The sequence below is a fragment of the Schistocerca americana genome, chromosome 2, assembly GCF_021461395.2.
Source record: "Schistocerca americana isolate TAMUIC-IGC-003095 chromosome 2, iqSchAmer2.1, whole genome shotgun sequence".
In the NCBI taxonomy this organism is placed as follows: Eukaryota; Metazoa; Arthropoda; class Insecta; order Orthoptera; family Acrididae; genus Schistocerca; species Schistocerca americana.
This window is the reverse complement of record NC_060120.1, coordinates 1,020,047,482-1,020,059,009: the sequence shown is the minus strand read 5'-3', so window position 1 is coordinate 1,020,059,009 and position 11,528 is coordinate 1,020,047,482. Positions and strand designations below refer to the sequence as shown.

Genomic DNA, 11,528 nt, shown 5'->3' with positions numbered 1-11,528 from the left:
CTTGTCAGTGCTTTCCACATATCCCTTCCTCTCCGATTCTGCGCAGAACCTCCTCATTCCTTCCTTATCAGTCCACCTAATTTTCAACATTCGTCTGTAGCACCACATCTCAAATGCTTTGATTCTCTTCCGTTCCGGTTTTCCCACAGTCCATGTCTCACTGCCATACGATGCTGTGCTCGAAACATATACTCGCAGAAATTTCTTCCTCAAATTGAGTCCTATGTTTGATACTAGTAGACTTCTCTTGGCCAGGAATGCCCTTTTTGCCAGTGCTAGTCCGGTTTTGATGTCCTCCTTCCTCCATCCGTCACTGGTTATTTTGCTACCTAGCTAGTAGAATCCCTTAACTTTATCTACTTCGTGAGCATCAGTCCTGATTTCACGCTGTTCTCATAACTTTCGTCTTTGTTCGATTTACTCTCAATCCATATTCTATATTCATTAGACTGTTCATTTCATTCAGCAGATCATGTACTTCTTCTTCACTTTCACTCAGGGTGGCAATGTCATCAGCTAATCGTATCGTTGATATCCTTTCCCCTTGAATTTTAATTCCACTCCTGAACCTTTCTTTTTTATTTCCATCATTGCTTCTTTGGTGTACAGACTGAGCAATAGGAGCGAAAATCTACTTCCCATTTAATCCAAGCACTTTGTTCTTGGTCGTCCACTCTTATTATTCTGTCTTAGCTCTTGAACATATTGCATATTACCCATCTCTCCCTAAAGCTTACCCCTCTTTTGTAAGAATTTCAAACATCTTGCACCATTTCACATTTTTCCAGGTCGACAAATCCTATGCACGTTTCTTACTTTTTCTTTAGTCTTGTTTCCATTACCAACCGCAACTTCACAGTTGCCTCTCTAGTGCCTTTATCTTTCCTAATGCCAAACTGATCATCATCTAACGCAGCCTCAGTTTTCTTTTCCATTCTTCATAGTACCTTATACATCGAAATAAAATATGTCCAGTGGAAAGAAGATCCTTTTACAATGCGAAATTAGCAATTAATGCACCCAACGTACGCGTCACGAAGGGCTTGCTGGGAGCAAATGAAAGTCATCATTGTGTTTTTTTCGTTTCCACCTCGGTGACACACTGTGTGTTGTGGTATTTCATTACGCCTATTGAGTAAACAGTTTCCTGTAACTCGAAGAAGTAAGTATATTTTGTAGCATGCAGAAATATTTCTTACATTGATGAAAAGCAAACACGCAAACGTGTCTGTTAGCTTGCTTGTGGGGGTCATTTACGAGTAAGGCTACCAGAACCCAAGGTCACAAGCTTTGCGTTTAGGGAGATAAGTCTATACTGAGGTGCAAGTAACCGTAAAGGAGTTCTGACTTGCACGCGGATGGCGCAAGGCAGCCGACGTGACGCCGCTATGCGGAATCCGATGACGTAGCCTGCGGCCACCGGGAAGGGAAAGTAAGTCCACTGCTCTGACCCTCTCAGTCCGTCAGCCGTGATAGTCTAGTGGTTAGGACATTGCGTTGTGGCCGCAAGAACCCAGGTTCGAATCCTGGTCACGGCAAAAATGACAAAATTTTTTCTAGTAAGGTTTGGAGAATATATCAATTTCCTGTGAGATTACGAAGGCCTACTAAGACTTTTTTTTAACGGATCGGTAACTTTAAATAAAAACATGTTTTCACTGAGACTGTAACTTTACGTACTGCCCAAAGGAAACATGTTACATTGTGACAATTACTGAACTACATGAAATAAAATCGTCGTAACTTCTGAACGGTTTGCATTAGGACGTTCAAACTGCACGGTTGGTCGCGAGACATGACGGGAATTAGTATGCGCTGTACGGTTTGCTTTTGCGACGAAGCCCACTTTCTTTTGAATGGGTTTACTCAATCAGCAAAATTAGCGCATTTGGGGAACTGAGAAACCGCATTTCGCGATCGAGAAGTCTTTTTACCCTCAACGGGTCACTATGTGTGGTGTGCAATGTCCGGTCATGGAATAATCGGTGCGAAATACCTTGACGGCACGATCACTACCGAACGGTGCGTGAAGGTTTTGGAAGATGATTTCATCCTCATTATCCAAAGTGACCCTGATTTCGACGAGATGTGGTTCATGCAAGACGGAACTGGGCCCCATCGAAGCAGGAGAGTGTTTGATGTCCTGCAGGAGCACTTTGGGGACCCCATTCTAGCTCTGGGGTACCCAGAGGCCACTGGCTAGGGCCTCGATTGGCCACCTTATTCTCTGGATATGAACACATACGACTCCTTTATGTGAGGCTATATTAACAGCAAAGTGTACAGCAATAACCGCAAGACCATTGCTGAACTGAAAAAAGCCACTCAGGAGGTCATCGACAGCAGCGATGTTCCGACACGTCAACATATCATGCATAATTTCGCTACTCGTCTGCGCCATAGCCAATGATGGCAAGCATATCGACCATGTCTTAACCTAAATCCGAATATCTGTAGTGAGGATTACATGTTGAATAAAGTGTGTGCACGCTGAAGTTTGTAACTAACTTACGATTTTCTTTCATATAGTTCAATAATTGTCACCCTGTATGAAGAATCCATAACAGTTTCACTTTACACACAGTGACAGAGAATTTTATTAATGAATGTCCGTCACCTACATGTAATTTCGTTTTATTAACCATAGGTATTACAAAGCGGAAGGTCCTTCTTCAGGCTTGCAAGATGCAACTGTGGATCTTTATTATGACATGGTAAAACACTTGAACCTGAATGTTATAAAAATCTAAATTTCTATTAAGCACATCAGATATCGAGAGTTTCCCATATACAACCATACTAGTTACGGGGTAATAATTTAATCTTTGGTATAACAAATAATTCAGATGTATTAAAACTAAAGTTTACATCTTCATTTACGTTCGAAAGAGCACGAAGAACTATCAATTACTTCGCCAGGTACAGGAGAACTGCATCCAAAAGTTCAGCTTCATAGCATTAGCCATTAATTATTTTATTAAAAGCCGCAGGATGGCTAATAAAAAGTGACCGTTACCTAGAACGAAAGCGACCACTTCGTTATAGGGCTTCCCTGCACCGCGTGTTTACCAAGCTTGTACTTGATCAGTTTGTCAAAAAGACCCCTCCACCGTGCACGGTGGGTGCCAACTGAATGCCTTTTTCAACGGCCCATCCCATGCATACTGCGGTGGTTACAGGCGCTGGTACTTATCTCGCGTTAAAGTTGGTAAAATTGTGTCTTAGACTGCCTCGTGTTTTTCCTCAAACCGAGCCGATGAAATTCCGAGCATATTTGGCTTATCCTCACTTGCTACCTTCGTCTAGTCTGCATCAGATCGTGATAAATACCGGTAATTTTGTATAGGACAAAGGGGTGGACCACTATACCGTCAGTCGTATCACATGGCGTCCACCTTAGTCTGTTTCATGCAGATATGAAGACCAAGTGTTGGCAAGCTGAGGAAATCAAATATTCCTCGGTACAATAAGCCGTGTTGTACAGAATATTAACTTTCAACATTTGCGCCGCGAGGTTGTTCGTGATCCACAGCCGTCAACGCTGTCATAAATTCCAGGTGCCGCTTCTTGCCCTCCACCAGTCGCAGCCAAACCAGGTTAAGAACACACGCTGGGTGTTCAGTTCTCCTCAGTCCTCATCCTCACACAGGCTTCTTGCTGTTCGCATGTTTTCTTCATTATTCATCCCTTGATATTAATCTCAGAGTGCATTAAAGTATGTCCTCGATGTTAGTAGTAGACTAATGTCAAAAATCGTGATTATTATGTTCGTTACCGTACCTGAGTGAGGGACAGATCACAAGATTAATGATTCATTAAGTTTCCTGTAGAAGATTTGCAAGTATCATTATGGAGCCATGCCTGTTCTGTACAGTGGACAGTGCTAATATTTTGTCAGCGATTTGCTTTTCTAAAGTGAACCACTACTTATTTTGCGAACGGAACGTGTGGTGCAATATTCTGTCCGTCTCGTCTGGTGTGGAGAAGTAATTTATTGCGAATCTGTGTTTTCAAATAGAAATAACCGTAGCTATCGGACTAAAGTTTCCCAAACAAACAAAGTGCAGGTTCCAAATATGTCACTATTACTTAATCCAAACATAAGAGTTCATCACTAAAGAGTTCGCACCAACAAGAGCATAAGTAGTAGCTATTTGAATACTACATATCACAGAGAAGCTTTCCTTATACAGGGTGTTACAAAACGGTACGGCCAAACTTTCAGGAAACATTCCTCACACACAAATAAAGAAAAGATGTTATGTGGACATGTGTCCGGAAACGCTTAATTTCCATGTTAGAGCTCATTTTAGTTTCGTCAGTGTGTACTGTACTTCCTCGATTCACCGCCAGTTGGCCCAATTGAAGGAAGGTAATGTAGACTTCGGTGCTTGTGTTGACATGCGACTCGTTGCTCTACAGTACTAGCATCAAGCACATAAGTACGTAGCATCAACAGGTTGGTATTCATCACGAACGTGGTTTTGCAGTCAGTGCAATGTTTACAAATGCGGAGTTGGCAGATGCCCATTTGATGTATGGATTAGCACGGGGCAATGGCCGTGGCAAGGTACGTTTGTATCGAGACAGATTTCCAGAACGAAGGTGTCCCGACAGGAAGACGTTCGAAGCAATTGATCGGCGTCTTAGGGAGCACGGAACATTCCAGCCTATGACTCGCGACTGGGGAAGACCTAGAACGACGACGACATCTGCAATGGACGAGGCAATTCTTCGTGCAGTTGACGATAACCCTAATGTCAGCGTCAGACAAGTTGCTGCTGTACAAGGTAACGTTGACCACGTCACTGTATGGAGAGTGCTACGGGAGAACCAGTTGTTTCTGATTGGCCTCCACGGGTACACTTCTGCGAATGGTTCATCCAACAATGTGTCAATCCTCATTTAAGTGCAAATGTTCTCTTTACGGATGAGGCTTCATTCCAACGTGATCAAATTGTAAATTTTCACAATCAACATGTGTGGGCTGACGAGAATCCGGACGCAACTGTGCAATCACGTCATCAACACAGATTTTCTGTGAACGTTTGGGCAGGCATTGTTGGTGATGTCTTGATTGGGCCCCGTGTTCTTCCAACTACGCTCAATGGAGCACGTTATCATGATTTCATACGGGATACTCTACCTGTGCTGCTAGAACATGTGCCTTTACAAGCACGACACAACATGTGGTTCATGCACGATGGAGCTCCTGCACATTTCAAAGTGTTCGTACACTTCTCAACATCAGATTCGGTGACCGATGGATTGGTAGAGGCGGACCAATTCCATGGCCTCCACGCTCTCCTGATCTCAACCCTCTTGACTTTCATTTATGGGGGCATTTGAAAGCTCTTGTCTACGCAACCTCGGTACAAAATGTAGAGACTGTTCGTGTTCGTATTGTGGACGGCTGTGATACAATACGCTATTCTCCAGGGTTGCATCAGCGCATCAGGGATTCCATGCGACGGAGGGTGGATGCATGTATCCTCGCTAACGAAGGACATTTTGAACATTTCCTGTAACAAAGTGTTTGAAGTCACGGTGGTACGTTCTGTTGCTGTGTGTTTCCATTCCATGATTAAAGTGATTTGAAGAGAAGTAATAAAATGAGCTCTAACATGGAAAGTAAGCGTTTCCGGACACATGTCCACATAATATATTTTCTTTCTTTGTGTGTGAGGAATGTTTCTTGAAAGTTTGGCCGTACCTTTTTGTAACACCCTGTATATTTCAATGACCTGTCTAAGAGGTGAGGTATTCCAAAAATAACTAAATAATCAACTTCAAGTCCAAGGAGATTTCTATTCTCTACTCGAGTGAAAGCCACAAATATGCAATATCGAATTTATTACAGCATCGTACCTTTCAGACTCAACAGCAGAACAGAAGTCATTCATTCCATATCAGTCTTGATAATAAAGGGTGATTCAAAAGTAATTGTCCACGCTTCGTGGTTGTAATGTGTGGATTAAAATAAAATTAAAATGTTAATGTTCCCGAGCTATGATGCATAATGTCATTGTGAAATGCATTACATCATGGGCCAGCACAAGCTTTCGGCGTGTCGTGTTTGCCTGCATACCGACTAATATTGCACATTTCAGTCGGCAGGCAAGAGAGAATCTCAGTGTGGCTTATCCCGATAAGCGGGCGGGTCATACTGGACCAGTTGCTTGGCTAGTCAGCTCTCCATATCTTAATCCGTGGACTTTTTTACCTTTGCAGCCATCCCAAGGAGCTCGTGTACGGTGTTGCAATTGAGGGTGTAGCACAATTACAACAGCGAACTGAAAATAGCTGTGCAACTGTGCAGAATGAGATGACCAGAGCCTGAAACATTCCGAGAGTGGTAACAAGTCCAGCACGTAACTGTCTGCGTCTACGTGGACACCATTTTGAACATGTCCTGGAGTACATGTACAGTATGTAGCTGAGTTGAATTTCGTGTCCCTTTGTGTCCTTGCTTTCGTAGAGGAATTAATTTTGTGTTGTTTGTGTTGCTCTTGTAAAACCTACTCTAGTGCATAATTCTGAAATAAAGCCATTCCAGTCAAAACGTTATTTAACGTTTTACTCTTATTTTGATGCATACACTACACCCATCAAGTGTGAACAGTTACTTTTGAAGCACTCTGCATATTTCGCACAATTCCAACAAAAGCAAACAGTTAATACAAAGATCAAATCACAAATTCCTCGAGGACTCTATTTATAAGGCAAAGACTATCATGACAGCGTACATTGTGTTAAGGTATCACAATATACATAGCATTTCCATTATCGGATAGGATGCATTACATTGCTCTGTAATTCGCATTTGTTTTAAACAGTACAACTGTCTTATCTTCTTAATACGTTTCCTGAACCCACGATTCTGATGCTCCCTTATTTTCTGCTGACTAATCAATCCAGCCACGGTCATATACTGGAACGCAAGTAAGAAATGTTATCGATTGCCAAATGCCAGCAGGTTAACAGACGACGATAGCTGTCAGCTTACCGAGCACATGTGGAATCATAGTATAAGTCATTCAAAGCAAACACCAGCGCAACAACCTGGCGCCCAGTGACAGGAGCCGGTTTTCTTCTGTTATCCAGAGAGAATGCTTAGAAGACCCCCAGTAGCCTCTTTTTCTTGCTGTGCCACGTTCGTTTTCGTAGCTTGAGTACCTTAAGCCGTGTTTCCACAGGCTTGCATTTATTACACAATCATCCACCCAGCACTACTCTTAAGATATGTCAACACGATGCCTCTTTCGTCGTGCGCAATCGCAGAAACACGGGAATAAAAGGGCACGTACACACGGGCGTTCTCGGGTCCACACGTTGCCTCGCTGTGGAACACGGTCTGATACTAATCCCTTTATTTGCTTGTGATCTTGTGTTGCCTTATTGTGATAAAAAGGCGACTGTATGAACAGCGGCATATAAACAACAGAGGTGCGAGAAATACAAAGTGATGACAACGTTTTGTCTGCAAATATCAGTTGGACGTCACAACGAGATTTTAGATTTTCTGCTTGGGAAATTGCAGCGATAAGGCTGGCAATAAAATATTGTTAGGTAGTAACTGGCGACTTATATACTTGTTTGAATTATTTACTCCTCATACCAAAATAAAGCATTTCAGTTCTATCAGATCTGTAACTTGCAATATGGGATGATTGTAATTTATTATTTCATTGTTTTATAACTCTTTTCACTGTAGGAAATTCCAAAGCTCGTAATTATTAGCATATTTTGTTCCTGTATAAAATTACAATTTGTATCTTCTAGCATCTACAAGTATTGTACTCGTGTGTAATTATGGCTCGTTCGATATCCATGCAATTCTCTTGCACACTGGATCAATGAAACACGAATAAATAAATAAATAACAATAAGCGGTTGTTAGCGGTTATGTAAAGATTAATTTTCTTCCACTGCATCATTTATATTTAACCATGAAATGCGATACGTAGATTAACGTCGTCGGACTCGACAAATTTGGGAATTTCATAGATGCCAGAATTCATTAGAACGGAAGTTTCGTATTTTTTACATCATCAGTGTGCTTCATTTCTATTTTTAGTAGTTTGTTGAGGAGCTACACATGCCCTATCGCTACTTTTGTTCAGATGTCAGGCTCTCAGCTATCGTGCTTTTAAGCGTAGCATGAATATTCTTCCGCAGTTTTCGTATACACTTTTCATAAATTTTTTGCTCATTCTTCTCAATTTCCCTACTTCGAAACTTCCTGCATCTTACTCTTTACATAAATATGAATACATGACGCTCGGAGCAACACATCTCAAATTTTTGTTGAAATAATCTTCAGAAGCGGTACTCCACGCGACTTTTTTCTTTGTCCTTAATCATCTATAAACTTCAGCGTGCTTCCTTCAGAATCAACAGACATTACTGCACATAAATCGCTTCACTGCATAACCGCAACACACCGCACAATCAAACTGTCGTCTCCTGCAAAGGGCGTTCAAAAAGTTTTGCACGGTCGTCTGTAATTTTTTTCTATTTTGCAGGAGGAGAATGAATTTTTTTTGTGAACATACGTGGAACATTTAGCTATAAGATGGTATATAAAAGTATTTACAGGTGAGCCAGAATGGACCGTGAAATAGATGTCAGGTTGCGACAACGGTCGGTGATGGAGTTCCTCTTCAAGACCGGCGATGACTCTGCCACATCGATTCACAGGAAGTTGCTCCCTGTTTATGGGGCGGACAGTGGATCGCAGCAGTATCCAGCGGTGGTTGCAGAGCTTTAAAGAAGGTGATTTCTCTCTACTGCGCAATCAACGATGCGACAGGCCATCGACGGCAGTGAGTGATGTGAATAAGGAGACTTTTGTGTTAGCAGAAGAGTCAGCACCGTGTTACGAGTGGAGGCCGAAATGCACGCGTTTTAGCTCAAGCAGGCTAGCGTGAGGAGGGAAGAACCATACTGACGTGAGGTCTGGAACATGGCAAGGAATGAGAATTCAGAAAGCGGACGTAATTAGTTTGATACTTTAATCCATTAATGATAAACGTCGCTCTTGACGGTACATGATTCCCAATATTATCTGTTCAGAATACATTCTTGAAGTAATTTTAGTAACTGAATATGGCACCTTGCCAGGCCGTAGCAAATGACGTAGCTGAAGGCTATGCTAAACTGTCGTCTCTGTAAATGAGAGCGTAGGTAGACAGTGAACCATCGCTAGCAAAGTCGGCTGTACAACTGGGGCGAGTGCTAGGGAGTCTCTCTAGACTAGACCTGCCGTGTGGCGGCGCTCGGTCTGCAATCACTGATAGTGGCGACACGGGGGTCCGACGTATACTAACGGACCGCGGCCGATTTAAAGGCTACCACCTAGCAACTGTGGTGTCTGGCGGTGACACCACAGAGACCATTGACTTTTTGGAATTTGGCTTCACAATTAACGGGGACGGTTACTGTTTGTCATTCGACAAGCTGCGACGTGCCGTCAAGACCCACAGACCACAGCTTCAGGGTCAGCTCATCAGTCTACACCATGGCAATGCCAAACCCCATACAGCCCTTATGACGCAGGAGAAAATCAGGAAAATGGGTTGGAAAATTGTTCCTCATCCTCCCTACAGTCCGGAGTTAGCTCCGTCTGATTTTTATCTCTTTGGTCGTCTGAAGGCCCAACTGCGCGGTAAAACATTTTATAGAGAGATAGACCTTATTTCCTGTGTCAAGCCTTGGTGTAAAAGTCAGTCCCCAGAATTTTACCAAAGTCCATTTACATCTTGGAAAGAACGTTGGGCCAGACGCGTCAAAGCTTGTGGAGGCTACACTTGGGTAGGCTCATTGTATAGCTAAATGTTCCAAGTATGTTCACAAAAAATTTCATTCTTCTCCTGCAAAAAATAAAAAAATTAGTGTCGACTGTGCAAAACTTCTAGAACGTCCTTAGTAAATAGTATAAAGATTCCGATCGAAGGCAGGTAGAAATGCACTTTTTGCACAGCCTCCATTTCCAGGAAATTATGCATCCACAAATACGCATGTATAGTTGTGAGAGAGGACGAGTCACTCTCTCACTATTCTCCATGTATCGACAACAGGAAGTTATCAGAATGAGCAGGTATTAATGGGAGCATATACGTTGTTAATGGGTGCGGGATCTTTATAGTGGCTCTCCTTCGAATAATAATTTTCTGGAGTTGAGAACAAGCAGGTAGTTTGGTCATTTGACAGGAAATCTTGCATTGGACGTTTGGGGCTTGAAAGCCATGTGCAGCTATTAAGGAAAGGAACATCTAGAAGCAGTTCCTGGGGACAGAATGCTGCACCCAAGGATGTCTAGCGGTGGTGTGCAGACAATGAGTTGGGTCGAAGAGGCGAAATAACGGGCTACCTGGACTTACCTGTTAGGCAACACTTGACACAACAAGGGAAGGGGCGCAAGAGGAATCTCACCTGCCCAACGCGTTATGACAGTGTCGTAAAAGCCCTTTGTGAACAGGGATGGCGGCCATAAAAATTCACGAGTTTCCATGCTCACTGTGGACCTGCTTGTTATCAGGTGGTGTCATCCCTTGACCTGCGAGTTTTTTTGGAACACTCTGGCTTTCAAAACAATTTTAGAGGGAGCGTAACGTACGGCGACTCTGAAATGATCTACTTCGGGACACAAAAGCATTTCTCTTAGTTTAGCCAGGGCCCCTGCACAAACCTGAGCTAACTTTCAGGCCGTCCAGATAATGATGTCCATGATAAATATGTTGTTCACTTTAGAGCCATACAAAAACTCAAAAAACAGGCTGCCTAAAGTGGCCATAGAGAAAAAACAAATTGGGAACACAATGTCTCCTCCTTTCTGCACAGGAATTTACAAGTCAGGAATTGGCCGCTTCTCCTGAAGAGAGAAGAATGTTGTTAACTCTGATTAGGATTGGCTGATGAGTAGAGTAGATGAATTAGAGGGGAGACGTGGAGTCTTGTGATTGGCGCGAAACCCTTGTGGGGGCTGTTGTGCGAGCGCTTTAGTGGAGTTCACTGAGGTTTGATGGAAAGTGAGGAAAGGAGAAATTTGATCCACCAATACAGACTCCAGTGTGAAGGGGACATTCTGATTCAGACAGCGGGCTGGAGTGGGTCTTCTGATTCAGACTTCAGTCTGGGGAGGATTCTGGTCTTCATTGTTATGAGTGGGTTGTACTTAGGACACTTGTCCTGGATGTGACTTCTTTAGTGGGGATCCTATGGTGAGGACTCAGCTGCACCAACAGTTTGGACCTCAGTCGTCCCAGACAACTCGCTGTGTTGAGGGCAGTCTTATGTGTGACACGTCTGCCACTTTGAAGTTTGATCTCCTTGAGCACACTGCCGATAACTGAGTCAAATTGGTCTATGGTCTTGTTTTATTTTCGTCAACAGGCTTAACATGTATTTTTGTCAAATTTTAATCAATACAATTGTGCCACAACTTCTGTAAAAAGTCAGTCCCATGTTGATACATAAATTACCCATCAACAACTGACTGAAGTAATGGCAGGGGCACCATTTGGTCA

At 42.9% G+C, this 11,528-nt stretch overlaps 1 non-coding gene across 1 annotated transcript; it reads left to right on the top strand.

The window, feature by feature from the left end:
* Positions 1 to 1,466: 1,466 nt before the first annotated feature.
* Positions 1,467 to 1,538, top strand: Trnah-gug. Its single transcript has one exon. It is a non-coding gene; the product is annotated as a tRNA-His (tRNA).
* The last annotated feature ends 9,990 nt before the right edge of the window (positions 1,539 to 11,528 follow it).